The sequence below is a fragment of the Stenella coeruleoalba genome, assembly GCF_951394435.1.
Source record: "Stenella coeruleoalba genome assembly, chromosome: 12".
Taxonomy (NCBI): domain Eukaryota; kingdom Metazoa; phylum Chordata; class Mammalia; order Artiodactyla; family Delphinidae; genus Stenella; species Stenella coeruleoalba.
The window spans coordinates 30,370,496-30,396,676 of record NC_137158.1 but is presented as its reverse complement, the minus strand read 5'-3'; the positions used below and the strand labels follow the sequence as shown (position 1 = coordinate 30,396,676).

The 26,181-nt window shown below is 43.0% G+C and overlaps 1 protein-coding gene across 9 annotated transcripts in view; it reads right to left on the bottom strand.

Annotated features, from left to right (window-relative positions):
- KLHL32 (kelch like family member 32) overlaps positions 1–26,181 on the bottom strand; it is a 266,625-nt gene that overhangs the window by 211,208 nt on the left and 29,236 nt on the right. For 5 of the 9 annotated variants that reach the window (XR_013830872.1, XM_079939788.1, XM_079939784.1 and 2 more), the window contains exon 1: positions 20,208–20,601. The exons of 1 other annotated variant lie outside the window; for it this stretch is intronic. The gene's annotated coding sequence lies outside the window, so the exon portion shown is untranslated. Of the gene's footprint in view, positions 1–841; positions 928–20,174; positions 20,602–26,181 lie in introns of those variants that run through there. 3 more of the 9 variants (XM_079939790.1, XM_079939789.1, XM_079939792.1) reach the window with 3 other exon arrangements.

Genomic DNA, 26,181 nt, shown 5'->3' with positions numbered 1-26,181 from the left:
CAGGCTAGCTCAGAAGCCAGTCTGCATTAGGGAGTGATTCTCTGTAGAATGGGGACAGTAAAGGATTAGTGATGTTGGTAGACAGGAAAATAGTGGCATCAGAATCACCTGAGTTAAGGCTTTTTCAATACCTCTATGCTTTCTCCTCTCTCTCTCCTTCCTTGAGATTCTCATATGATCCTGAAAGGACAGTCTGAATGCACCCACACATACACACACACACACTCATCACAACTGCAAGTTACTGCTACTGGTTTGCTGAGGTGGAATAAAAGATGAAGGATTTCACCGTTAATGTCCCTTCCTGCTCTGACACTTTAGGACTTTGCTCCTACCATTGATATACCTTCTAATTAAGGAAACATTTGAGGTGACCAGAGAACAACAGAGGTGACACCACATAACTATGTAGAAAACTGAGTGGCAAATAGATGAGGACTTCTAAAATAACGAAATATATTGTACGGTAGAGCTAATCAGGAGTTGGTTTTTCATGGAGGAAATAGGCTAAACCTTGGTGCACAGCTCTTAGAATGAGAGGGACGTAAAGCAGCATGCCAGGGGCCAGGCATGTACAGGATCAAATATATGCAGGAGGGCACGATCTAGAAAGACAGTGAGGGGGACAGTGCCAGTGCTGGGAGTAGTGCCAGGTCGGGATGACCGGGATAAATGGGGCCAGCGGACCTTGGGCTGCAAACTGCAGGGCGCCAGAACTTGGAGCGGCAACTGTGGAATCACCGCTGGCTCTAAAGCAAGAGACCGCTAGAATAAAACATGTGTCTGAGGAAGCGACTTCAGATCCTGGTGCCCAAGACGGGTCAGAGCAGAAGGTTCTAACCTGGGATCCACGAACAGACTTCAAGTACTGGACAGCCCCTGCTGTTCTCTGCCACTCTTCTTCTGAATCCACATGCATACACGCATCTTGTACAGGAAAGAGGAATGTATTACATTCTCAAAAAGGTATGTGACAACCGCTTTCTCCATCCGACCCCCATCCCACCCACACACAACACAGGAAACCTGAGAATTCTATAGTGTTTGCAAATTTTCCTTGCGGGTGGGGGAGGTGCTTCTCCTGGTTCAGGTGGAGCAAATCAGTAAAGGGTAAAACAGAACAAGAGCAGCTAGTTGGCACCATCCCAGGTGATCCCTGTGTAGCAGAGGACGCAGCAGAGGCTCCAGAGGGGAAGCGTGAGAAGGCACTTTCCCAGGCTCACTTTTTAGGGAGGTGTTGATAAAAGGGGCATTCGTGGATTACAGAAAGTTGGCTACAACAGCAGTCTTATCCTGAATTGGTTTAGGATTATCACCTCATATCAAACCTCTTTTGCATTACAAAGCCAGTTTCTCAGAGCTATAGTGTCACATAAAATGTGTCTAAGTCATTCAGGAAACTAATTTAAGGAATTAGATCAAGCATGGCTAATTCTTAATGGAGACACAAACAGGCTTCCAAAAAAAGAAAGCAAAAATCATCATATTTCTTAAATCAAGTATCAAAATCCACATTTGACCACTTCCACTTATTTAGTAGGGATATTTCTCAAAATCAGTATTTTAAAAACTAGAGTCAATCCAGGTTGAAAGAATAAAACATACCTTTTTCACTATCTATTTTCTACCAAAAGCAGCGCTGACTTTTTGGGTACTTCAGTTAAATTTAGTTATTGGAACATATGAATCATAAAAGCTGTACCTTTAAAAGAGTTTTCAGGAAAAATTTATTTTTTGAAATTTCAACCTGGTAAGCAAACCTTTGAAAAAGACTTGAAAAATGTGTTTGCAAAAGTACAAAGGAAGAAGCAACACCTGAGAAAGTCTAGTGAGCTATGGGTGACACTCTAAATTCTAAGGTGTTAATTATCTCAGGTTTCCAGGAGGCTTCTGCCCTGAAATATGCTCGGTTTCTGATTGTGCAATTCACGTTTCTATTTTTGATTGTACATTCCACATCTTCTATTAAGCTTTCCCTTCTCTGAATTCCAACAACTTGTGCCTGTGCTAGGGACACTCACATTAGGTCTAGATGACAGTTATAGATATATTATAGTTATATCTTTCCTCTCTGCCGTTCTGTGAACGTATTCAGGACACGGAACACCTCTCACCCACCTTCCACGAAAATATCCAATAAAGTCTGCTGAATGAACAAGTAGAGAGAGTAGGTATGAACCTTACTGCAAACTCGTTGTGCAAAAAAATTAAAAGCTTATCTCCTTGTTTTCTACAACTCAAATTTAGTTTCTATTCTATCAGTTGGGAAGCTCTGCCTTCTTGGGTTGCTCAAGCAGAGCATGGTTCTGGGATTTACATTGTGGTAAAGTTACGAGGGCTGGGCTGCCAGATGCCTCTGGTCTCCCAAGTCACCATGTAACCTTAGCTCAACTGTCATTAAATGCAATTATCATTTTCAGTCCTTGACTTACTGGGTATTGGCAACATCCAAAACGGATAAATGCTCTCTCCTTCCTGAATCTTGCTACTTCCTTGGCTTCTATGAGTCCATCCTCTCCTGGTTTTCCCCCTTCCTCTCTGGCTACACATTTTTTTGTGTGTTTTTTTGTTTTGGGGGGGTTTTTTTTTTGCTTCTCCCTCTCTACCTCATCATTATGTGCTGTAGTTCCATGAGCTTCAGAGTTCACTGATCTACTTTATCTCTAGACAATTCCAACAACCCCTATTAAAAATTGTATCACAGGCCCAGAGTCTTCTATCATGTCCAAACATACAATAACCTCCTATTTGATATCTTCATTTGAACATCTTAAGACAGCTCAAATTTAATACTGCCATAACCACACGTAATTTCTGTAAGGCCAACTGGCCCGAAGCAGGGGAACACAATCAGATTCACAGGTTGCATCAGACCGAAACTCTCCGGACCACCCAGTTCCAGAAACTGACCTGGAGACTTTGCACCCGGCCCAGCCTTCCCGCCTTTCGAGGGGCGGGACTAACAGTCCCCCAGGATACCCGAAAAGACCACCAAATAAGGAATACCCTGCGCCCTCCCAGATTCACCACACCCCTTCCCCTTCTTCCCCTATAAAATCTTGCCCACCCCTCGCCCGGGTGCGACTTCTCTGGCCCCTTTCTCTCGGACCAGTGAACCTCGCCCGGGAGCGCTCCCTAATAAAGCTCACTTGAAGCCTTCCTCTGTTTCGCGGTGCCGTTTGTTAAGATCCGACCTTACAATTTCCTTCACCCATCCCACCCAGCCCCCAACAGTTCCTCTTCTAGAATCCCTTTCTTGATGAATTATACCAACATGCACCCAACTGCATGGAATGCCACCACCATGCAGTTGTATGGATTAGTGTCACCATCCATGCAAACGGTACCTCCACTCACACAGCTGTATGGAACGGCACCACCACCCCCACAGATGTAGGATTCACAGGGTTCTCTCTCCCTCATTCTCAATATCCAATCGAGCACCGAGATCTGAACATTTTACCTCTTAGCCCTTAAATGGTCTTCCCTCTTTCTCCCCACCTTCTTAGGCCAAGCTACTACCATCACCTCTGATCTGAAACAGAGCAATAGACAGCAACACCTTCCTACACTGATGAGTGCCTTCCTTCAATCAGAAGCCACTGTTAGCCTTCCAGGTCTGGTCACCCTTTGACTAAAACCCTTCCTTGGGAGTTTCCCACTGTTTTTAGGACAAAGATCCAGGTGTGGTCCTGCCCTACCCACGCTCCAGCATCATCTCCCCCCACACTCTCCCTGGCTCTCAGCACCCCACTGTACCTTGTTGTCACCACTGTTTTCCCCCAGCGCTGCGCTGGGCCTCTTTACATGAATTTTTTCCTCCTTTATTTGAAGCATTCTCCGCCCTCTGGCTTTCACCTCATTAACTCATCACATCCTTCAGACCCCCAACCCCACTTTCTCAGGGAAGGCTTCTGCACCACCACCTCAAAGCAAGTCAAACCCTTTTTACACTTTCATAACACCATGAACCTCCTATTCTCAGCATTTATTTCAATTGTAATTTTACCCATATTTGTGAAATCATTTGATGAGTGCCCATCACTTCCACTGGAGTGTCAGCTCCAAGACGACAGAGCTCTGATCTGTTTTCCTCACCACTGAATCATCAGCACTTGGCACAGAGCCTGGCATCTAACAGATGCCCCATAACTATGTGCCGAATGAGCATTCTTGACAGCACAGAATAATATTAATGAGAAAACTGGCGATGCTCTTATACGCAAAAACACCAATGGCAGCATATTGAAGAAACAACAACAACACAGGATCTTTTATAGCTTTCATCCTGAAATGAGAGCATAAGGGTCACACAGACCCACCAGGTGTGGCCCGTGAATCACAGCTGTCCTTCAGCATTAGACACTGAATACTGGAAAACATAGGTTGTAGTCAAAATAAAAGTGCCTACATTCTCATTACCCACACACCCAGGAAGAGGTGATAATGGGAAGAAAGACCTGCTCTCCCCAATAATAAGGGAGGAACCTTAGCTCCCAGGCCCTCCAGCCTCTGCTTAAGAATAATCATATAGTAGATAGCAAAACTTTACTGAGTGCCTACTTCCTGCTGGACAAGGTAACTTATATACATTATCGGGCTTGATCCACATAATTATACTGCAGAGTAGGTATAACTGTCTCCAGAATACAAAGGAGGATACTCAGGTTCAAAGAGATAAATAACTTTCCAAACAACTAGTAAACAAAAGAACCAGGATTCAACCTTAGGGCTCTCTTTCTCTAAAGGCATCCCACTGATGCACCCCACTGCCGCTGCTACACAAAGCAAGAAAGGCAGCTACAAGCAGCCAAAGCCCCACTGGCTGTGGAGGAGGTAAGTGGCTGGTGGACACTGTAGTCCAAAGATAGCTTTAATATCACTTGTCATCGAAAAGGGCCAGAGCAGGCAAAAGCAGTAACAACAGCACGGAGAAGGTTGGATGTGACATCTGTGGCACAGGAGAAGCACCTGAGAAGGCTGGATCCCAGAAGAAAAGGTCTCCACTATGGGACCCAGCCCTGCCCAGTACCCTCCAGCAAGGAACAACAGCGTGAACACAGAACACAGAACAGTGAAATAGAGCCGAGGTCTGCTCCAGATGCTGGAGTGCCTTAGCCAGAAATGTGTTGTTTTGTTTCCACTGTGGAATTTATCCTGGAACTTTCCTTCACTACACTGGTGGCCAAAGAAACCCTTGATTAAATAAAAACAAAAATTAAAAACCTTGGTATAAAGCAAGTTTGGAAGTGTTGTTATTTTGAGAATACTCAACATAGGAAAATATAAGAGAGATAAATTACTGGATTCCTTTAAATAGCCAACTCCCAGAAGCTTTAAAGATTTTTTCGTTGTTGTTTTATTAAATCTCGCATTACTTGACAAAGAGGCTTAGAAATTAGATATACATAATACTAGAGGTTATAGAGAAACCTTTCAGTACCTCCTGAAAGCCTGTTTATTTACAGAGCCTGAGAAAGGGAGATGGTTCACATTGGGAAGAATTAGAAGGCAGGTGGGGAAATGCTTTTTGTTTGTTTCTTTCTTTTGTTTTAATTTAATTTTATTTTATTTTTTATTGGAGTATAATTGCTTTACAATGGTGTGTTAGTTTCTGCTTTATAACAAAGTGAATCAGTTATACATATACATATGTTCCCATATCTCTTCCCTCTTGCGTCTCCCTCCCTCCCACCCTCCCTATCCCACACCTCCAGGTGGTCACAAAGCACCGAGCTGATCTCCCTGTGCTATGATAGCTAGTGAGAAGCAGCTGCATAGCACAGGGAAATGCTTTTTGAGACTAATTTAGCCACGGGTCTTAGAGTCACAGGGGTTTTTAGAAAGAAGAGTAAGATAAAGAAAGCCAAGTTTCTAAAGAGATTAGTCTGCAGCAGTCCACAGGAAGGGATGGAAGAAAAAAGAAAGTGGCACAGAGACACCAGTAAAGAAGCTACAGCGCTAAGGACGTGAATCAGAAAAGCAGCCAGGAGAACAGAGGGGAGAGGAGGGCATGCGAGATGCTGGGAAGGAGAAACTGAGAGGCCTGGGGACTGAATACTGAGATGACAGCCTAGTTAGCTGCAGGTAAGGTCAGACACACATGAATAGGGTAATATTTTACATTTACCCAAACATGCAGCTCCTTTAACCCACACTTCCTGAGCACTGGTGGTACCAAGTCAGAGAAGACCAAGATTCAAATGTCTACAAAAGGCACATTGATTGATACAGAAGATCAGAGGTTACCTAGGATGGAGTGGGAGTGGGAATAAACTTTGGGGGTTGATACAAATGTTCTAAAAGTGGATTGAGGTGATGGCTGCACAACTCTATAAACATAGACTAAAAATTATTAAGCTGTGCACTTACAATGGGTGAACTTTATGGTCTGTAAATTCACCCTCAGTAAAGCTGTTCTTTTTTTTTTTTTTTTTTGGAACAGATAAAGGTTTATTGCAGGGCCATGCAAGGAGACGGTGGCTCATGCCTTAAAAAGCCCAAACTCCCCGAAAGCTTTCAGCAAATCCCATATATAGGAAAGATGAGGGAGGGGCGCGGTTAGTTGTTGCAAAATTTTTGGTTTCAGATCCTTTGTCCTTGAGGTCAGGTAATGATGTTCCTATAAATCTCCACCAAAACAAATGTTATTCTCTGCTCTGACAGGAAAGCGCAAGGTCCCAAGGCACAACTTTCACCCTCAGAGGTCCAGGTCCTTCCTCATAAGAAGGGAGCCCCCGCTCAGGCCAGCTACCCTGTCCGTGAGCATTCATCCAGCACTCACGCTGGGTCCTCCCGCCAGTGCCCAGGCCCAGATGAAGAGGCAGATCTTAGCTGGCAGTGCCTTCAGGGTCAGGTCCCCAGACCCTACCCAGAAGTCGTCACTGAGGGAGTAAGGCACCCAGGATCCAGCTGGCCCTCAGGCCACCCAAACACGGGGGTGGGGGGGGTATGCCGGGTCCTGCAGACTGCAACCCGTGCAGACTGCTACTGCCACTAGGTCGCAGAGGCAGGGACAAGGGAGAGGTTCGCATTGCCCAAAAGCCTGGGCCCACTCAGTGGGTGGCCATGGCGAAGGCTCTGGAACTCTGCAGGACACAGCCCCCAGCCTTCTCCCCAGGCCCCCCGGCTCACCCGCCAGCCAGAGGCTGGAGGGCCTACAGCAGCGGTCCCCAATCTTTTTGGCACCAGGGACTAGTTTTGCAGAAGACACTTTGACCACAGACCGGGTTGGGGGAGAGTTCAGACGGTAATGCAAGCAATGGGGAGCGGCAGATGAAGCTTCAATCACTCCCTTCTGCTCACCGCCTGCTGTGCGGCCCAGGGCATGGTAACCCCTGGCCAGGAGGACCCAGGGGAGAAGGCTGCGACCGGCCTCTTACCGCACTCTCTGCCGCGACAACCACCACTCAGCCGACCGATGGCCCAGCGGGGCCTCTAACCACCGCACTAGTGGTCTTGTGCTAAGTAATGGTCGTTCAGGTGTGTCTGCTAACAGCTGCGTGCCACCTTACTTCTATTACAGTTCCTCCCTTTTCTGTGATACTCCTCAATATTGAGGAGAAAATGTGGGTATGTCTTGGGTAGAGTGGTTAATCATAAACTCAGTAGAGGAACTGGGTTTTAGGGGGACTTGGTTTCAACCTCCAATCCTGTTTCATCCTTCACAAATTAGCAAAGCTGTTCTTAAAAAGTGATGAGAGCTATGGAGAAGGGACAGTAATACACGGTAAGGAGAATTGAGGTGGGGGGTAGTTTTCGTTTTAAATAGGCGATCACAGTGGACCTCAGTGAGAAGGTGACATTTGCGCAAGGACCCAAAGGAGGTGAGGGAGGGAGCCTGGGGACAGCCAAGAGGAGGAGAGTCCAGGTAGAGGAAACCAGGGACGACGTGTGCAGGTTCTAAAGTAGAAAAGGAGGCCAGTGAGACCAGGGCAGGAGTGGACAGTGAACAGTAGAAGGTAAGGACAGAGGAGGACAGGAGGGGATAGATGGTATAGATTGCGTTGGTTCTCGAGATGGAATCTAATGCAATTTTAAGCTAAAGACTAAGGTGATCTCACTCAGCTTTTAAAAGGATCACCCCAGCTGCAGTACTAGGAACAGTCTCTGGGAAGCAAAGGCGACCAGCCGGGAATCTGCTGCAGTAGTTTAAGCATCAGCTGGTGTTGACTGGGGCAATGGTGGGAGCAGAAAGGTGGTCAGAAACGGTCAGATTCCAGGTATATTTTGAAGGTAAAACCAAAAGAATTTCCTGACTGCTTGGATGCGAGCTGTCAGAGAAAGAAGCAAGGATGACTCCACGGTTCTGGGCCTGAGCAGCTAAAGATGGGGAAGCTCTGGATGAGGCAGGTTTGAAGGAAAAAAATTAAAAAGCATGTACTGGGAACTTTACTACTAAACTATATCTGCCAAAGTCACTTCACATAATTTTGGTAACATTCTTCCAAAGGCCAATTTGACTCTAAGGTAGGTTTCCTTCCAACATGTTCATTAGTTAGGGTACTTTAGGGAAATGAATTGGCCATGCAAAATGTAGAAATGTTTATTTAAAATTCTGATTCTTGGCCTTTTTATTCTTAGGACTGCTGAACAGCTTATTTTCTTATAACTTCTTAATTATGCTTCTAATGACATTAGATTTAACCTGCCTGGAAAGGTCCTGCTGTTGGTCCAAAGTGAACCAACAGAAAAGAGCAGTGACACCAGTGACAGTCACTTATCCCTCAGTGATTCTTTACTTAAACAGAGCCACTGAGCTGGGAAAAGGCCCAATCAATGAATGCTGGGCTATGTTAATGAACTCCATCTCCTATAAAAATATCAGTGTTAGAGCAAAATTCATGAAGTGTCACAAAGAAGTGCCCAAATTCAAGGTCAATCTCTCTTGTGAGTTATTTCTCCTTAGAAGAAGGCTCTCTAAAGAGATGAAGGTAGAAGAGGTTAAATTCCTATCTGTAGATTTAAATAATACCTAGTCTCATTTCACGATGTAAAATACAGATTTTTCTTTCTTGCACTTCTAAATTTATGTGTGTGTGTTGGGTTCTCTCTATTTATTCTGCACATCTGGCCACCGGACTTCTCCATGAGATCATTATCATTAATACGCGAGTTAGAATACACATTAGGCTCAGCAGCTGTGCCCAAGGCCATTACTTCCTCTCATTTGGCACAGGTGGCCAAAGAGATGATTCTGGCAGACGAGCCAAGTGCTAGCCACCTAATGAAGCTGCAGCCTCAAAACCAACTGATGGTAAATGCAGTTTTAAGTTATCCTCACGCACTTCCCTCCCCCTCCCTCTCTCCCCACTGCTCTCATCCTTGCCACAAAAAGCAGAAGAAAGAGTACACCCTAACTCTAATTTGCCAAAGCTCTAAACACACCATTTCATCTGATTCTCCAAGGAGGAAAAGGTAACTCAACAAAACAATTCCAGTTCTAAAATGGTCATTCTTTAGGTCAAAAGCCTTTTTTCTTCAACTCAAAAATAATCCTGCAAAAGGGATTAAGCTGGTTTGTACCTAACTCAGTATCAGAGAAACCATCACAATAGTGATAATAGTGATTAAACGAACATGGACAAGTATGAGTATAGTATCTGCCCTTCTTTCATACGCTCACACGCCTTAAAATGACTTCTCTTAAAACTATAAGTAGGCAATATCCTCACCATGCATAACTCTCTTAGATTGTAAAGTTCACTTATAATTTCATAAGCTGTTTAATGGCAAGGTTTCTTTTTCTCCTTATCTGTATGCTGGTGCTTAAGAGTTGCATATCTCCTCAAAATGCCTGATATTCAAATGTTTTGACGCTTTAAGATCATGATAGTGAAGAAGGTCATGAAATTCCCCTCAGACATAAAAGACGCACATACATAGTCACACTCTGTTTCAGCCAGTTTCTGAGGACAGAATATTAAATTTAAAAGCCTATTAAAGACCTGCAAAACACCCTCCAAACCTTCCCTAAAATAAAGAGCAAACGACAATTCAAAATTACGGTTTCTTTGCTCCCAGAGAAATCCTGCTATAAAGATCTATACTATTCTGCCACAGTTCACTACAGATAGACCTGTTAATCAATGACTCACAGGACTTTATCCACAGTAGAAACTATATTCTCCAGTTGGCTTATATAATGCCATGTAATCACCCTCAACACTCTAAATCTAAAAAGGTATAAAAAAGCATCTGATTTTATCTTGTGCAGAAATGTCTATTTTTTTTAATCAATCAAACTGCTTCAACGTTGGATAATACTGCAATGAGGGTATTTATAAAGATGCTCTCTGCAGTGATTCACCTGATTACTTGTACACAAATCTGAGTGGAAAATCCTAACTTCTGTTTCAGCAGTGAAGATGTTAATCACACATTACGACTCCTATCCAGAGCACTTAGTAAAGAATCGCCTGCAATGTTTAAACGTCCACTGAAGAGCCATAGAGTTGGGTGACCTCAGAACTTATTTACCTTGCTCTTGTCTGTTAAGTGTGAATGGCAAGAAAACTGAGGCCCAGATCCAGGTGGCACGGCGGGTCCCTGGGAGGTAGGAATAAGGAGCAGAGTGTGTGCAGGTCACTGTGCTCTTGACCTGCAGCTCGGGGATTAGACTCACCATCAGAATCACTCGGGAAGGGTGTTCTAATACTCAGGGGCTCAGTACCAATACAGATTCCAACACAATAAATATAGACTCCAGGCATCTATATTTTTAAAACAACTCCAGGTCCTTCTGAGGACCATCTCTTTACAGAGCCTGGTTGCAACCTCTGTAGAACAGTGATCACATATGATTTTCTAAAGCAAGGCTTCAGAACAGCCAAACAAATCAATAATGGAGCTCTTTAGTATAAGCAAAGCTTTTAAAAAATAGATCTAATTTTGTTCTCATGATTCTCACTATTATCCCAGTTATAAAGGAGACTTGGCCACAGAGCTCCCGTGGCAGAGCTGGAACCTCAAGGACTCTGACTCCGAGGGCCCTTGTTCTCCGGATCCGCTTCATTGCGCATGGCCCCCAGGCTCACCTCACGTACAGAAATACAGCCAGTGAGGGATTTTCAGTTCTGCTCTGGGACCCAAGCAACCACAGGTGGGAGCAGTCTTAAGAAAAGGCCTTATCAACACTGGCACTGCCCTCAGGAAGCCGGAAAGTTGGCCTGAGAGGGAAATGTGGCTGGTTCCTGTAAGGATCCTCTTTCCTGGCTGAGGTACTGATGGACGCTGCGCCACCATATAGAAAAATCCTCTCCTGAAACTCAATCCGCTCCCATCCCTGAGGCCAACCATGAGGTTCCAGATAAGAAGAGAGGGAACTAAAAAAGTTCTTGAGTCAGTGATACCTGGGCTTCTTATTTTTTTTATTTATTTATTTTTTAACATCTTTATTGGAGTATAATTGCTTTACAATGGTGTGTTAGTTTCTGCTGTATAACAAAGTGAATCAGTTATACATATACATATATCCCCATACCTCCTCCCTCTTGCAACTCCCTCCCTGCCTCCCTATCCCACCCCTCTAGGTGGTCACAAAACACGGAGCTGATCTCCCTGTGCTATGGGGCTGCTTCCCATTAGCTACCTATTTTACATTTGGTAGTGTATATATGTCCATGCCACTCTCTCACTTCGTCCCAGCTCACCCTTCCCCCTCCCTGTGTCCTCAAGTCCATTCTCTACGTCTGCGTCTTTATTCCTGTCCTGCCCCTAGTGGGCTTCTTAAATATCTTGCTCTATGGCTGGTTACTGTCCAACACACTTAATGGGCTCACTTAATGTTGAGATGCAAGAGGTCCCCTTTCATCCTTGCCTCTGGCTCTTCATCAATCAACACATGAATAAAGAAAAGGAACAGAATACCAATAGCTGCTGAGTGACGCACTGCAAGTTTGCACATGAGCCAAGAATGATAGCAACAAAATTCTTAAGCAATCATAGGATATGGTTTTCCAAAAAGAGGTCAATATAGAGGAAGTAGAAGAACTCCAAGAATACAGTGCCCAAAAAGAAAAATACAGTAATCAAGGCACACATTGAGGAGGTCTGGGAAGTTCATGCCCCATTCGGACAAGGGGTAAAGTATGTCCTTATTTACAAAGGCAATACATAGCTAAACCACGTAACTGACTCTTCCTGTCCCAATTCCACACTTACCAAACCCTGAGCCACAAAGAGACAAGGTGCTGGCCAATGAGCTCCACCCACATCTGCAAACTCTTCAGCAGTTACGTACAACAAATATATCAATATTCCACTTTAAAGCAACTGAAAATATGTAGTGACAATAAATTAACTACAGACTTCTGGAGAGCAATATTGATAGAACAACATGAAACACAAATCAAAAGCTGACAACTTTGTGAAAGATAACAAGGTCAGAAAAGGAAATTTAACCATAAAACCCTACGGATGACACTAAGATTCACAAATTAGAGTTTCAGTAAGAAGTCAAGTTAAATACTGTGTAGAAAGGCCTTAGGGCTGTGCACGAGTTTCTCAAATGACATTTGATCAATTCGGAAGCCCTATCTTTAGATGATATTAAATACCTTCAAGAAATGATAAGTAGCTTTGACCCAAAGCTGAAGAAGATAAGCTGTGCCCAAATTAAATCAGATTGTAGGTAATTAATGTTTCCACAGAAGAAAAAACCAAAACCTTCATTCCATATTTCTTTAGGCTTTGAATTCTCAAAAAACCAATCAGTCATATCAGCTCAAAGACATCAGGCTGAGAAAGACTGGTGAATCTTTGCAGCTGAAGGGTTATTGGAGTATATCTATACTACTGCCTATCACAAAAACAGCACTTTAAAAAAAAGTCTCCTGGGCTTCTCTGGTGGCGCAGTGGTTGAGAGTCTGCCTGCCAATGCAGGGGACACGGGTTCGTGCCCCAGTCCGGGAAGATCCCACATGCCGCGGAGAGGCTGGGCCCGTGAGCCATGGCCGCTGAGCCTGAGCGTCCGGAGCCCGTGCTCCACAACGGGAGAGGCCACAACAGTGAAAAAGGCCCACGTACTGCCAAAAAAAAAAAAAAGTCTCCTTTCAGGGAGTGTCAAACAGAATAGATGAGGAAGCAAGTCAAAGAGAGACTCTATCAAAATAAATCTCTTCCATTTGGATATCTACCTCAATTGTGAATCTAAATTTCCAAAATAATAACCACAGCTGTCACTTGGGAAGTGGTTGAGAATATGCTCATATTAAAAGACTTTTTTTCCTTAGTAATATGATTTTGTAACTTTGCTGTTGTGTGAATTAGATGCAAACACAAGATGTGGCACTGATGTCATCTTGGCTACCATATTTTTCATCCTGGAATTCAAACCTCACTGTAATAAATATCTACTATATACTGAATCTTTTTTTTTTAAGTTTACTATATTCTCTTCTGGATTCGCAGAGAGTAAAGACATAGGTAAAGGATATTCTGTCTTTGACAAACGATCACAAATTTAACATGAGCAATTCCCTAAGCCTTTCTTATTTTAGGTATCTAAACTAATGTTACTTACCAACTACTAAACATATATCTGAATTATTATATTGCAAGATATTTAAAGAAACACTGAAATAAATACATACATACATACATACATACATACCAGAGCACATTTAGCACAAGAAACAGTCTTTTCTGTAATGAAGTGCTTTGTAATTCGCTGTATGATAAAAACAGAACTTAGCATGGTATATAGGCTCCTAAAATTTACTGCTCAGACTACCTTCCTATAAATGTTCTTTGTTATCACTACTACTAGTAGGCTGCTAGTAGTTCCCATGGCTGTCTGGGTTACCCCAAGCCCAAGAGCTGGGGGGTAACCTTGAAAAAAGTCAGGACACACTAACCTCATCTGCACTCCTAGGTCATCAGAGAACCAAATGATATCAAAAAAGCAGAAAGATTACTCTGCCGCTTGTGAAGATAAGGACTTGCTTGGCAGGGGCGGGGGAGGGGACAGAGAGAGTTACAGAGAAAAAAAGAAAAAAATAGATTTAACTAGGAAGTATTCTCTTTGGGAAGACTTTAATCCTATCTGACTTGAAAGTGAATTTGAAGAGTTTTTTCTTTGAGCCTGGGGAGCTCTTGACCTTTTCATCAAATTTACATAATTCAGCATGAAGGGAAACCCCTAGTTGAATAGAAAGATGTTGGCAACTAGAACTTGATCTCAGAGAAAGGTTAGGAGGTCTGTACCCACCAGGTAATAGATGCTGCTTTTATTAATCCACAGGGGACACAAGAGGCAGCTCTGTGCTTTTTACAGATGGGGACCCCTGAAGAGATCCTATAATAGGGCCCCAGTGAGCTGCCTAGACAGGAGAAAACTGACCCTCCCTCCTTTTCCCTGTGGCTTCAGGAGTTGCAGAAAAGAGGGGGAAGGCTTGCCAGAGCCTCTGACAGACATTAACCCCAACATACACATTCCTCTCCCCAGGAGAGCCCACCTAAGCAGTCCACTGCTCACTCAAAGCTGCATTACACAAAGAGGCTAGCTCCTCGCTAAGGCTGGCAGACCAGATTAAGACATTTTACATGGGACATACAATTTAAGTGAATTCTATCCTCATGTTGAGGAAGGCAAAGGTAGGAGGGAAAGGGGAGGCAAAGGGAAGGAATTAGTGAGTACTGAGATTTTATTATGCACTGGGCATTGTGCTAGATGTTTACTATGCATATCTTATTTAGTCTGAGAATAGCCCTGTCATCAAGGTAATAGAATTCCCATTTTACAGATGAGGAAAATGAGACTGAGGGGAGATATGTTAGCTCGATCCCAGAGCCAGTACCAAGATCACACCGCCAAGAAGTGTCAGGTTTAGCATTCAAATCCAGGCTCCAAGGCTGTGCCACGCTACCGTGCACACAACGTGCAAGAACTGGAAGAACTAAAACTTATAAATAATAAGGCTTCTAAGGAATGATTTAAAAATGAGGCACCAGAACTTGTGTCATAAAAAATTGCAAAATGCCTCCTCCACTGCTCTTGGCATCTGTCCCATTAGCATTGACTGTGTTCCCACTGAAGCGATCAGCTTGGATGGGACTAACTTATTCGAACAATATCCTGTATGCCAAACAGGCTGTGCTGGGGAGTACGGGGATTATAGAAAAGTCCTGCTTCTAAGTAACTGGAACTAGCTCATCTGGCATGGAAAGTAGACTATATTATACCTCAAACAAACATGTAGGAGAAAGTCAAGAGTCTACGAAAACTGCCAAAGATTTTCCTTCTTCATTTAAAAATCATCTTATCAGTCAGTTAATTCCAACCTTGTAAAACTCTTTTAGACAAATTTACAGCTTTCAGTGCTTTCACCATATGTGGAATTAATCTGACTCCAAGTCAGGTTTGCAACTGTTATTTTTTTATACATAGTTCTTCTTAAAATCTCATCGAAATTTATAGTGCCGTATGTCTAAATCAAGTTAAATTAAATGCATTAGTGCATCACAATGTGCATATGAAACATGGCAAGAGCAAAAGAAGTATGAAGAAAGTTGAGTGCTTCTTCCACCTCTTAGGTAAAGATCTCAGCAAGAAGGGTGTGAGCATGAAGGACCCTATCAGAATCACAGAACCAGGGAAAAGATGAACAAAACGAATTTCATCTATTTATTCCCAATAAGTGGGAAAGCAAGATGTTCTGGGATCAATTCTCAAGTTCTACTCTCCAAACTGGAAGAAATTCTGAGATAATGGGAACCAGATACAGAAGGAAGGAAGGGGGGGAGTAAGGCACTGCCTGACACAGAGACAAAACCAGGTCTATCTCCACTGTCATCAAAAGCTCTGTTTAATAAGAAAGAAGGGCTCCTAACATCACGTGTTCATAATATTTTCCATTACTTGCCAAATATATCTGTGAAGAGCAAATCATCACATTGGCTTATGCTGTACTTGATGGGAATTAAAATCCCTCCAACTTCAAAGCGAACTCCTGTCATGCCAAATGTCCTCGGTGCTAGACTCTAGCTGGCTGTCATGTTTTCTATTTTATTTCATCCTGTTATCTTGTGCCCATGATTCTCACAGGCAGTTCTCCCACCCAGTCATTCCAAATCTAGTACTTGAATCCAAGTCTAACTTCCACTTACTTGTCACATTTTTTATTTCATATTTCCACCCAGGAAACTAAAAGTTGACCCAATCAGGATCAAGAGTAGAGGACATTTATCTGTTACTAAAGGCTTCTCTCTGGGTGTGAGTGTAGATTTCCAAACAGCTAACACACAGCATACATATCTCCTCACTTATCCCACAGATAAGAGACTTCATCAAAGGTGTATCTAACATTAAAATCTCTATCTGCAAGAGCCTCCCTAACCTCCAAGCCTGTGACCCTACGAAAAGAAAATGTTTACACTGATATGTTCTTTTCTCATCTAATTTTCACAATCTCTTTCCCATTGCTAAAAATCCAGGTATTTGTCCACTCTAATTGCATTCATGTAAAATATCTATACATGCTTTCTTTCCACAGAAAAGTGATAACACGAGAGGAAATTATGTGCCAGTTGTTAGATGTTAAGAATACAGACACGCCATAACAGTTAATGGGTATTTATTGTGTACCAGACTCTGTATAGAGAACTTAATACTTGGTTCATCCTTTGCCTTATGTTCAGTCTTTTAGAAGAATCAGCACTACACTCTCTGGATTCTCCTCTATGTCTACAACTGCCCTCTTGGTCTCCTCCACCAACTTGTCTTCCTCCACCCCCTCCCTACATCCCCAGTTCCTTCTTCTTGCTGCACTCCAATTGGAGATCATTGCCACAGCCTGTGTCATCCCTTCAGCTACAATGATGAACTCATCAATATAAGAGATCATGTACATTATCCTCTCAGCTCACAGTTCCAACTGACTGTCTGGCAGAACCTTCCATCTTTCGATCGAGGTCCAGCATTAATACTCCTCCTACACAGGATTTACCTGACCTCCACAGTCAGAATATTTTTTTAATTTTTTTCTTGTATCTGTGTTTCTGTGGGATTTTGTATCTCTGTCGTAGCATTTAACACACAACTGCCTCAAAATCACAATTATATACATGTCTATAACCTCCACTAGGTAACTGACAGAGAAGAGTGGGTATGAAGTGAGAAGAGCTGCTGAGGTTTAAAGTTTTCTTTCACTGGTCCAGTTTAACATCACGTAATCTTGGATTCTTCATTTGTCAAATGGAAATAACATGCTCACTTTATAGGGATGTTGTGAAGACAATATGGAAAGCAGTTTGCAGGTAGAAGGGGCTGGAAAAGTAGAAGCTGCCAGGAGCAATATGTTTGTTTGCTTTGAATCCTTAAGGGTAGAGATGTTATCTCCACAACACCCAGCCAGGACTTTGTTATATTAGTATTGACTAACATCTTCATGGCTCTTTTATTAGATGTGCGACGCATTTCCAGGAATTGAAAACTGAAATTTACTTATTTATCACTAAAGCCTCCTTCCAGAGGATGATTTTAGAATAACAGAACTATTAGAAGGGACTGTCCAAGTGTTGGTTCTTTCTTTTTTAATGAGACCTATTTGGATCCACAAAAGAAATGATGTAAATAAGATAACACTCCTTTCTGACCACCAGCTCTGCTTCAGTGAAGTCTACTGACGTCTTTGTAGTTTAGTAGACATATGAGAAAGTGGCAGCCTCTCAAAAATATTTGCTTCATTACAAGATTACTTAAGGAGTAGAGTATTTTTTCTGCCAGGGTCCTGGAATCGAACGTCCCTTTGAGTTTCCAGTTACATTTTTGTTTCTATTCTGTGGTAGGTTTTAACTAATTACCTAAAGCCTTAATAGGAACTTTTCATTGAAAGGTTCAGGATGCTCCTTTTTTCTGACCAACTTTCTATTCTACCTCTTCCTGCAATGATAGGTACCCGACTGACTTTTCCTACACTTCTTAGTCCTATGCGCAGAACAAATTGTTACGAGCATGAAAAGTTTTAAACTATAAATGCTTTTGCTTCACCAGATTCAAAAATTCCGCTTTTGGAGCACTTCATGCTCTTTCATTTTCTCTGAGATGTGAGAAAGAGACCTAGGAACCCTCAGGAACAAACCTGGACCTGTTTATTGGATGTTGAGCATGTCTGTTAGAGATTTTAATATCAAAATCAGAAAACTCCCAATCACTCTCATAATGATGGATGTATTTGTTTACATCAGTATTGTTAGAGAAAAACAGTTTAGAATTGAATGAGACCTCACTAGTTATGGATTGCAAACTGGTAGGCCCCAGGCCACTCGTGGCCCAGATACATTTTTAATGTGGTCCTTACAGTTTTTTAAATTAAAGACACTTCAAATTTAAAAATCTGGAAGTTTCTTTTTTTCTTGAAAAAAAGAGAACCTTTTAAAGCCAGGGTGGCAACAACCAGCAACAGGTAAGTAGGAGCTGCCCCTTTACAGTGGTTTGCATGTTCCAGCCATAATCCACACCACCTCTCTGCCACGTGTTTCCCACTGGGCCTGCTCCAATCCCTTACCTTGCCTGTCAGACCCCTGCACACACTGGACAAGCAGACACAGGATTTTTTAAAAGGCAAAGAGCCTGGATCCAAAAAGGGCTTTCCCATTCACTAGCTCTGTGACCTTGAGCAAGCTCTGAGTCTAGGTCCCTCAGCTTTAAACTGAAGATACTTCCTTAACCTCACAAAGTTGTTATGGGGATTAAAAAGAAGTGTACAGAAAGTACTTTGTAAACTGGAATATAAAATGTTTGTCATCTTATTCATTTCACAGCACCTGCCCACCGTCAGTAGCACAAATCCCCTCCACCTACCTCAGTTATGATCGCTTCCCTTCTTCCTCCTATAATTACACTCTGTATGACACAGTTTAAAATCTAAATAAAAACAATTTGATATATTTCCTGGCCTCACTTAATAAAAGGTAGAAAAAAGGAACAAATATCAAAGGAAAACAAAATGAACTGTTGAATGCCAGTGGGTCTTTACTAGGCCATTTCTGTTTGTAATGAAGGTATGAAGTTAGTGCAGAGTGTAATTACTGGACTGCAGATCTCTCCAAGTGCTGTGTGATAAGTTCACCCATCAGGTGCCTGAGGCCTAAAGGTGAAACTGACAGCCCAGTTCCTAGGGGTTCCTGTGAGACAGACCTCCTCTTGGGCCTCAACAGTGCTCCAGTAAAGGATCCAATCTATCAGAAAAAAACCAACAGGATCTAGAAAGCTGGGCTTCCTTCCTCTCTGCATTTTAATATAAGCTCTAAAAGCTTAGAATCTGGTGTATTAAGCTATGGCACACATTTTATATCTATATCTACCTACATATAGATATACATCAAAAATCAATAAGAGACTTGAAAGAAGACAGAATCTTCTCAGAAATGGGCAGAGGTGCAAAAAACTGCACTCAAAGAGTGATGCAGTGGATACAGAAATGTTAACAAAGATGTATGCTATGAAAGCTATCTCCTTACGTTAGGAATTCACATATGTATTCCTGTTCTGGTCATTTTACAACAGAAGATCATCCTTCTGTGGGGAACCATAATTAATTCATCTTCTGCTTTTAATGTTAAGACAATCACGCCTGAGTGAACTGCAAAATATACTGTGGAAAGAGAGGGGAAGAAGGGATTTTAATTGGAATCAGCGTTCTTTATAAGATCACCAAAATGGGAGTAATTTATGATTCAAGACTCAATCCGTTGAAAAATCCATCTGACGAATCCTTTTTAAAGCACTCCATACAGTGCAATTACCGCTTTTCTTGAAGTTGAATGAAACCGTCGCCTGAATACAGATTAACGAATGCCAAATTACCACAAGGTCCTCAGTGTGCATTTCACTTTTAAAAATCAAGATAAATAACAGCATCATTTAAGAAACCAGTTCTTTCAACAGACGCCCCAAGGCTGATGTTTAAGCAAGTCTCCTTGGCAACCAAGGAGCAAAGTACATCTTGGGCTACGAGGAAGGGGAGAAAAGGGGGAGCAACTCCAGGGCTGGGTAGAATAAGTAACCGGGAATAGTAATTGCTCCCGCTAGACGACGCTGCTAGAGGCTGCATGCCCCTGAAATTTCAACTCCGGTCTCGCCCCCACTGGCTCACCAGCAGCCTCCCACCCTCTCCCTCCGGTCTGCAGGCACCAACCGCGAACAGGTTACAAGGAGAGAGAGACTAGCTTACCCGAGGGGGTGAGCGGTCTCCGGGGTTACGTACCCGAGGCGGCAGCGCAGGCACCGGGCTTTCCCTGATGCACAATGGCCCTGCTTCGCCCGACGACGCGGAGGTTAAGAGAAACCGCAGTAGCTTCTCTCTGCCGGTTTGGGGATGCAGTTGTGAAGAGCGAGCGCGCTAGCGCGTGTGTGCGCGTGTGTATGTGTGTGTCCGTGAACGTGTGTGCGAGAGTGTATCAGTGAGCGTGTGTGTGTCTGCGCGCTCCCGGACTCTCCCGCAGGGAAACAGTGTCTCCTAGTAAATGAAAGCAGCTGCCAGCCCCGCGGGTGGCGCGTCCAGCTCGCTCTGCTCTAGGCAACAGCGTCAGCCAGGACACGCACCTCGCCGGAACCGCGCGGGCTCACACAGCGAAGGGCTCCGCCCCCTCCCGCCTCCGGCGAGCCAGCGCGCACGCACACCCCGCCCCCTCCGCCGGCGAGCGCGCGCGTCCCATCCCCGCCCCCGCCGCCGGGGAGGCGCGCACGCCGGACACCCCCGTCCCGCTCCCGACGGCGCGCCAGCGCGCGCGCCCGCTCTCCCCGGAAGTCGGCCTCCTCCACGACGGTCGTCTTTTGCTCTCCAGCACTTGCGCTGCTGGCCGCTGGATCGCTTGCACCGCCTGCAGCCTCAGCTGCGGCTCCTCCTGTGACGACCGAGATCCTGGGACCCAGCCCGCCTGTTCCCAGACTGCCTCCCAGGGCTGGAGAGCGACCTGCGGGAACAGACGCCGTGACCCTAACTTGGTGTGACGGCGGGCTCTGGCTCTCTGCTTCCCTCCCCCGACCCAAATAACTTGTAAAGTTCAAATTGCTCCTATTCTTAGTGGCCCCTTTACAGGACCGATGTCGTGGCCCTCCTTAGGATAGCATACTTTATGGTACTGTCGAAAACGGCTTTCTGGTAACCTTAAGAAATGACAAGGGATCTCCAGGGATGGATGATGGAAGCCCTGAATCTGAGGAATGAGGAAGAGTATTTGGTTGCAGCTAACTCAGCATCAAAACTGCAAACAGACAACAACCCCAGAATACCACCATTAAATTTCGGGGCCTGGCCCACTCGTGTCACTTGCGGGTCATTCCTGTCATTCCCGTGTAAAACATCCTTAGAAACGCAAACCTAAGCAAAGTGAATAATTTTGATAGGTGAAAATATTACATATTTCACTTTTGAATTGAAAACCTTGGTCCGATGTGGAGTTATGCAACCTGGTAAACATGAAATGAAACTCTAAATTGGAGTAAGCTGTGTTTTGTAGGAGTTCGGGGTTTAAAGTACTAGGAAGATGGAATTTCACAGAATGTCAAGTCCCTTCTCTTGCAGGTGTGTTCTTCCACAGTTGGGCTAGGAACAGTGCCCTGATCTATTTCAGGTGTCCCTAACATTCTCATTAGTCTCAAATCAGTAGTTCAGCATGTTTTCCACTTTCAGACCCACAAGTTTTCTGGCCCTGTCCCCCCCTCACCCACTCCCTTGGGGCCCATCTGGCTTTCAGTGCTTCATTCCCATGGTCTTGGTGTTTGGACTTTAGACCCTCGGTCCTACTTGTCTAGAAGTCTGGACACCAAGATAGGCACAGGGAAAAGAATGACAAACACCTGACTACAAACATTAAGTGCAGTGTCATTTTCTAGAATTTTTCATAAGCAGTTTTATATTTTTATTAGGTGTTGTTTTATACCAGAAGATCAAATGTCGAAGAATGTTTGAACCCAAAATACTGACAATGACTTGGTGTCAATAAATAAAACATTCCCTTAAGATTCATAAAGTATTTGTCACTAAAGTGAAGTACTTAAAACTTTAAACTCCATCTATAAGGATTAGATTATCTGTTTGTTTAGAATAAACAGAAGCTATTTATCAAAAACAAATAGAAAAGCAAAGAAAATAACAGTATTTACACAGAAAAAAATACGCCACCAACTCACCAACTGTGTGACTATGGAAGGGTTTCTTACTGCCCAAGCTGGGTCTGTCTTGTTCATCATTGTATTCCTACAAGCTAGCACAATGCCTGTCACATATTAGGGGCTCAATAAATATTGCTGACACATAGATACTGAGGATTACATAAGAAAATATACATTAAATGTCTAGTAAAATGTCTAGTTCAGAGAGGCAATTTTTTCCCTGTATGACTCCTTAAGATTGATTTAAAGCATAGTTTATTTTAATTAAGAAAGACTTGGGCTTCCCTGGTGGTGCAGTGGTTGAGAGTCCGCCTGCCGATGCAAGGGACACGGGTTCGTGCCCCGGTCTGGGAAGATCCCACATGCCGCTGAGCGGCTAGGCCCATGAGCCATGGCCGCTGAGCCTGCGCGTCCGGAGCCCGTGCTCCGCAACAGGAGAGGCCACAACAGTGAGAGGCCCGCGTACCGCAAAAAAAAAAAACCAAAAAAGAAAGCCTTTTATTTCTCTGAAATAAAAGACTCCGTATTTGTTAGATAGCCATAAAAATTCAACCCAAGCTGTTTTCCAATATACTGTTAGTAGAGGAGCAAGTAGATTTTAGGCACTATTTCTCTCTTGGGCACCATTGTATATGGTCTCTTTGTTAAGAAAATAGTTTAAAACAATGCTTCACAAAAGCTATGCTTTGGGATACTAGTTATTTGTTCAACAAAAACAATTTTTTTTGAGCTCTTAGAATGTGTTGCACAGTTTGATCAGTGCAGGGCTTCAGTTGTCAATAAATAGACATTTTCCCTGTTTCAGTCTAGTGATATGAGAGATAAGCTTCAATTCCAGAACAAACACCTGTCATAGCTGCCTTGTCCCATATCAAATGAGGAGTTAAGCATCCTTCTTAATGCCAGTGTCATGGTTTTCTGTCACAAACCAGTAGTGACGTTAAGGAATCGCGGAGCCAAATTTCTAATTACTGAACTTCCAGAGAAAACGGATCATTATTAATTATGACAAAACCAAAACTGATTTTTTTTGGCTGATATTCTCCAGTTTTCAAGTGGAAAATACAAAATACCTCTAGCTAACACCTCAATTTATTCAATTACCTGTAGGGTACATTTTGTAGCTAATTCATTCTGCTCATCAGGAGCTAGTGTCACTCAAAACTAGTAATGCCGGGCTTCCCTGGTGGCGCAGCGGTTGAGAGTCCGCCTGTCGATGCAGGGCCCCGGTCCGGGAAGACCCCACATGCCGCGGAGCGGCTGGGCCCGTGAGCCATAGCCGCTGAGCCTGCGCGTCCGGAGCCTGTGCTCCGCAACGGGAGAGGCCACAACAGTGAGAGGCCCGCGTACCGAAAAAAAAAAACTAGTAATGCCATGGGAAGATCTTTTACCAGTAATATTTTTGATGTTTAGATTCTCTGTCACATTATCTGGTACCGAACACTGTTGTTGTTTATGTTGTTTTCTGTCTAATTCAGTCTAATCAAGTAGACACATAATGGATGCTTAGAAAATATTTACTGTACTGAATAGAAAATAGTCCTTACCCACAAGACAGAATGTTTTAATTGCTCTACTAATACGTACAAGCAAAATACAAAAGAGATTCTTAGTCTTTATTAGGGTAAGGCAACTTTTTCAATAAATTGAATTTTTTCATGTATCAGATTGGCAAAGTTGTAAAAAGATTATAATACCCAGCATTAGAATATGGGTAAATAAGAATTAATGAGAATACAAGTGGTTACAAACACTTTGGATGACAACTTGTCAGTATTTACACTTTTAAAATAAAAATGCACATTCCTCTTTGTACAGCAATTCCACTTCTAGGGTTACTGTTGATTTGCAAACTGGCCCTTATACACAGAGGGCAAGGAGAGACAGAAGAAAGAGGCATTCCACTCCAGACTGGCAGGTGGGTGGTTTAATAAGCAAGGGAACTTACACAAGAGTAGATCTCTGCACCTGCCCTCCAGAATCTTCAAAGTTTATATAGAGGCCTTAACGGGGTTCAGCCACATATGTCATCCAGACAGTCTCATCAACACTTTATTCTCTCAAGACTATGTCCTTGGAACAGCAACCACTGTGGGAAAGGTCAGCAGAACATATATTCCAAGGATGAGGGAGGGGGTGAGGAGCCTTCAGTTGCCTGAGTCCATCTCAGGGGTTAACCAGTGGTCACATCCTCTCGATGACCTCCTCTAGCAGTTACCTCTAACAAAAAACAAAACCAAATCAAAAAATGGGCAGAAGTTCTAAATAGACATTTCTCCAAAGAAAACATACAGATGGCCAATAGGCACGTGGAAAGATGCTCAACATCACTAATCATTAGAGAAATGAAAATCAAAACTATAATGAGGTATCACCTCACACTGGTCAGAATAGCCATCATCAAAAAATCTACAAACAATAAATGCTGGAGAGAGTACTGAGAAAAGGGAACCCTCTTGCACTGTTGGTGGGAATGTAAATTGATACAGCCACTGTGGAGAACAGTATGGAGGTTCCTTAAAAAACTAAAAATAGAGCTACCATATGACCCAGCAATCCCACTACTGGGCATATACCCTGAGAAAACCATAATTCAAAAAGATACATGCACCCCAGTGTTCATTGCAGCACTATTTACAATAACCAGGACATGGAAACAACCTAAATGTTCCATCAACAGATGAATGGATAAAGAAGATGTGGCACATATATATACAATGGAATATTACTCAGCCATAAAAAGGAACAAAATAATGCCATCTGCAGCAACATGGATAGACCTAGAGATAGTCATACTGAGTGAAGTAAGTCAAAGACAAATATCATATGATATCGCTTATATGTGGAATCTAAAAAAAAATGGTACAAATGAACTTATTCACAAAACAGAAATAGAGTCACAGATGTAGAAAACAAGCTTATGATTATCAAGGGCGAAGGCGGGGAGGGATAAATTGGGAGATTGGGATTGACATATACGCACTACTGTATATAAAATAGATAACTAGGGACTTCCCTGGCGGTCCAGTAGGTAAGACTCCATGCTCCCAATGCAGGGGGCCCGGGTTCGATCCCTGGTCAGAGAACTAGATCCCGCATGCCTGCCGCAAATAAGAGTTCGCATGCCGAAACTAAGAGTTTGCATGCCGAAACTAAGAAGTCCGCATGCCACAACTAAAAGATGTTGCATGCCACAACAAAGATCCTGCATGCCACAACTAAGACCCAGCTCAGCCAGAATAAATAAATAAATATAAAATCTTTTCAAAAATGTATAACTAATAAGAGCCTACTGTATAGCACAAGGAACTCTACTCAGTACTCTGTAATGACCTATATGGGAAAAGAATCTAAAAAAGAGTAGATATATGTATATGTATAACTGATTCACTTTGCTGTACAGCAGAAACTAACACAACATTTGTAAATCAACTATACTCCAATAAAAATTAATTTTTAAAAAAGTGCAAAAAATTATGTAAAAGAATGTTCATGATAGCTTGGTCATATCCAAAAGAAAGAGGGAGAGGGAGAGGGAAAAAAGAGAGAAGGAGAGGGAGGGAGTGGGGTGGAGAGAACTAGAGTCCATCATTTGGGGACAAGTCAAATTATTAGGATACTAAGTGGCCACTAAAAAAAAAAACTTACTAGATCTTTACACACTGATGTCAAAGATATATCACTAAGTGTAAAAAAGCAAGTTGAAGATCAATAGGGATAATATGATCTAGTTTGTGTAAAAGCAGAGGAAGAGAGGGAGGGAAGAAGGGAGATGTGTACGTAATAGAATGTTTTTCCATTTTACTGGCTCCGGTGGAAATGGGTGAATATCAAGCTGTCAGGGAATCCTGACATTAATCAGGCCACACTGGCCAACTACATAACTATACCTGCATATAAGCCTGGTATGGATAGAAGATTAAAAACAAACAAACATATATAAATCAACTGTATATTTCCAATACTTGGTGAACATATTTCTCCAAGATTTCTCCCTTTCAACTCTGTTTCCGTACTCTTTCCTGACCCTCTCCCTTTCTCTTATAGCCATAGTGACAAACCAG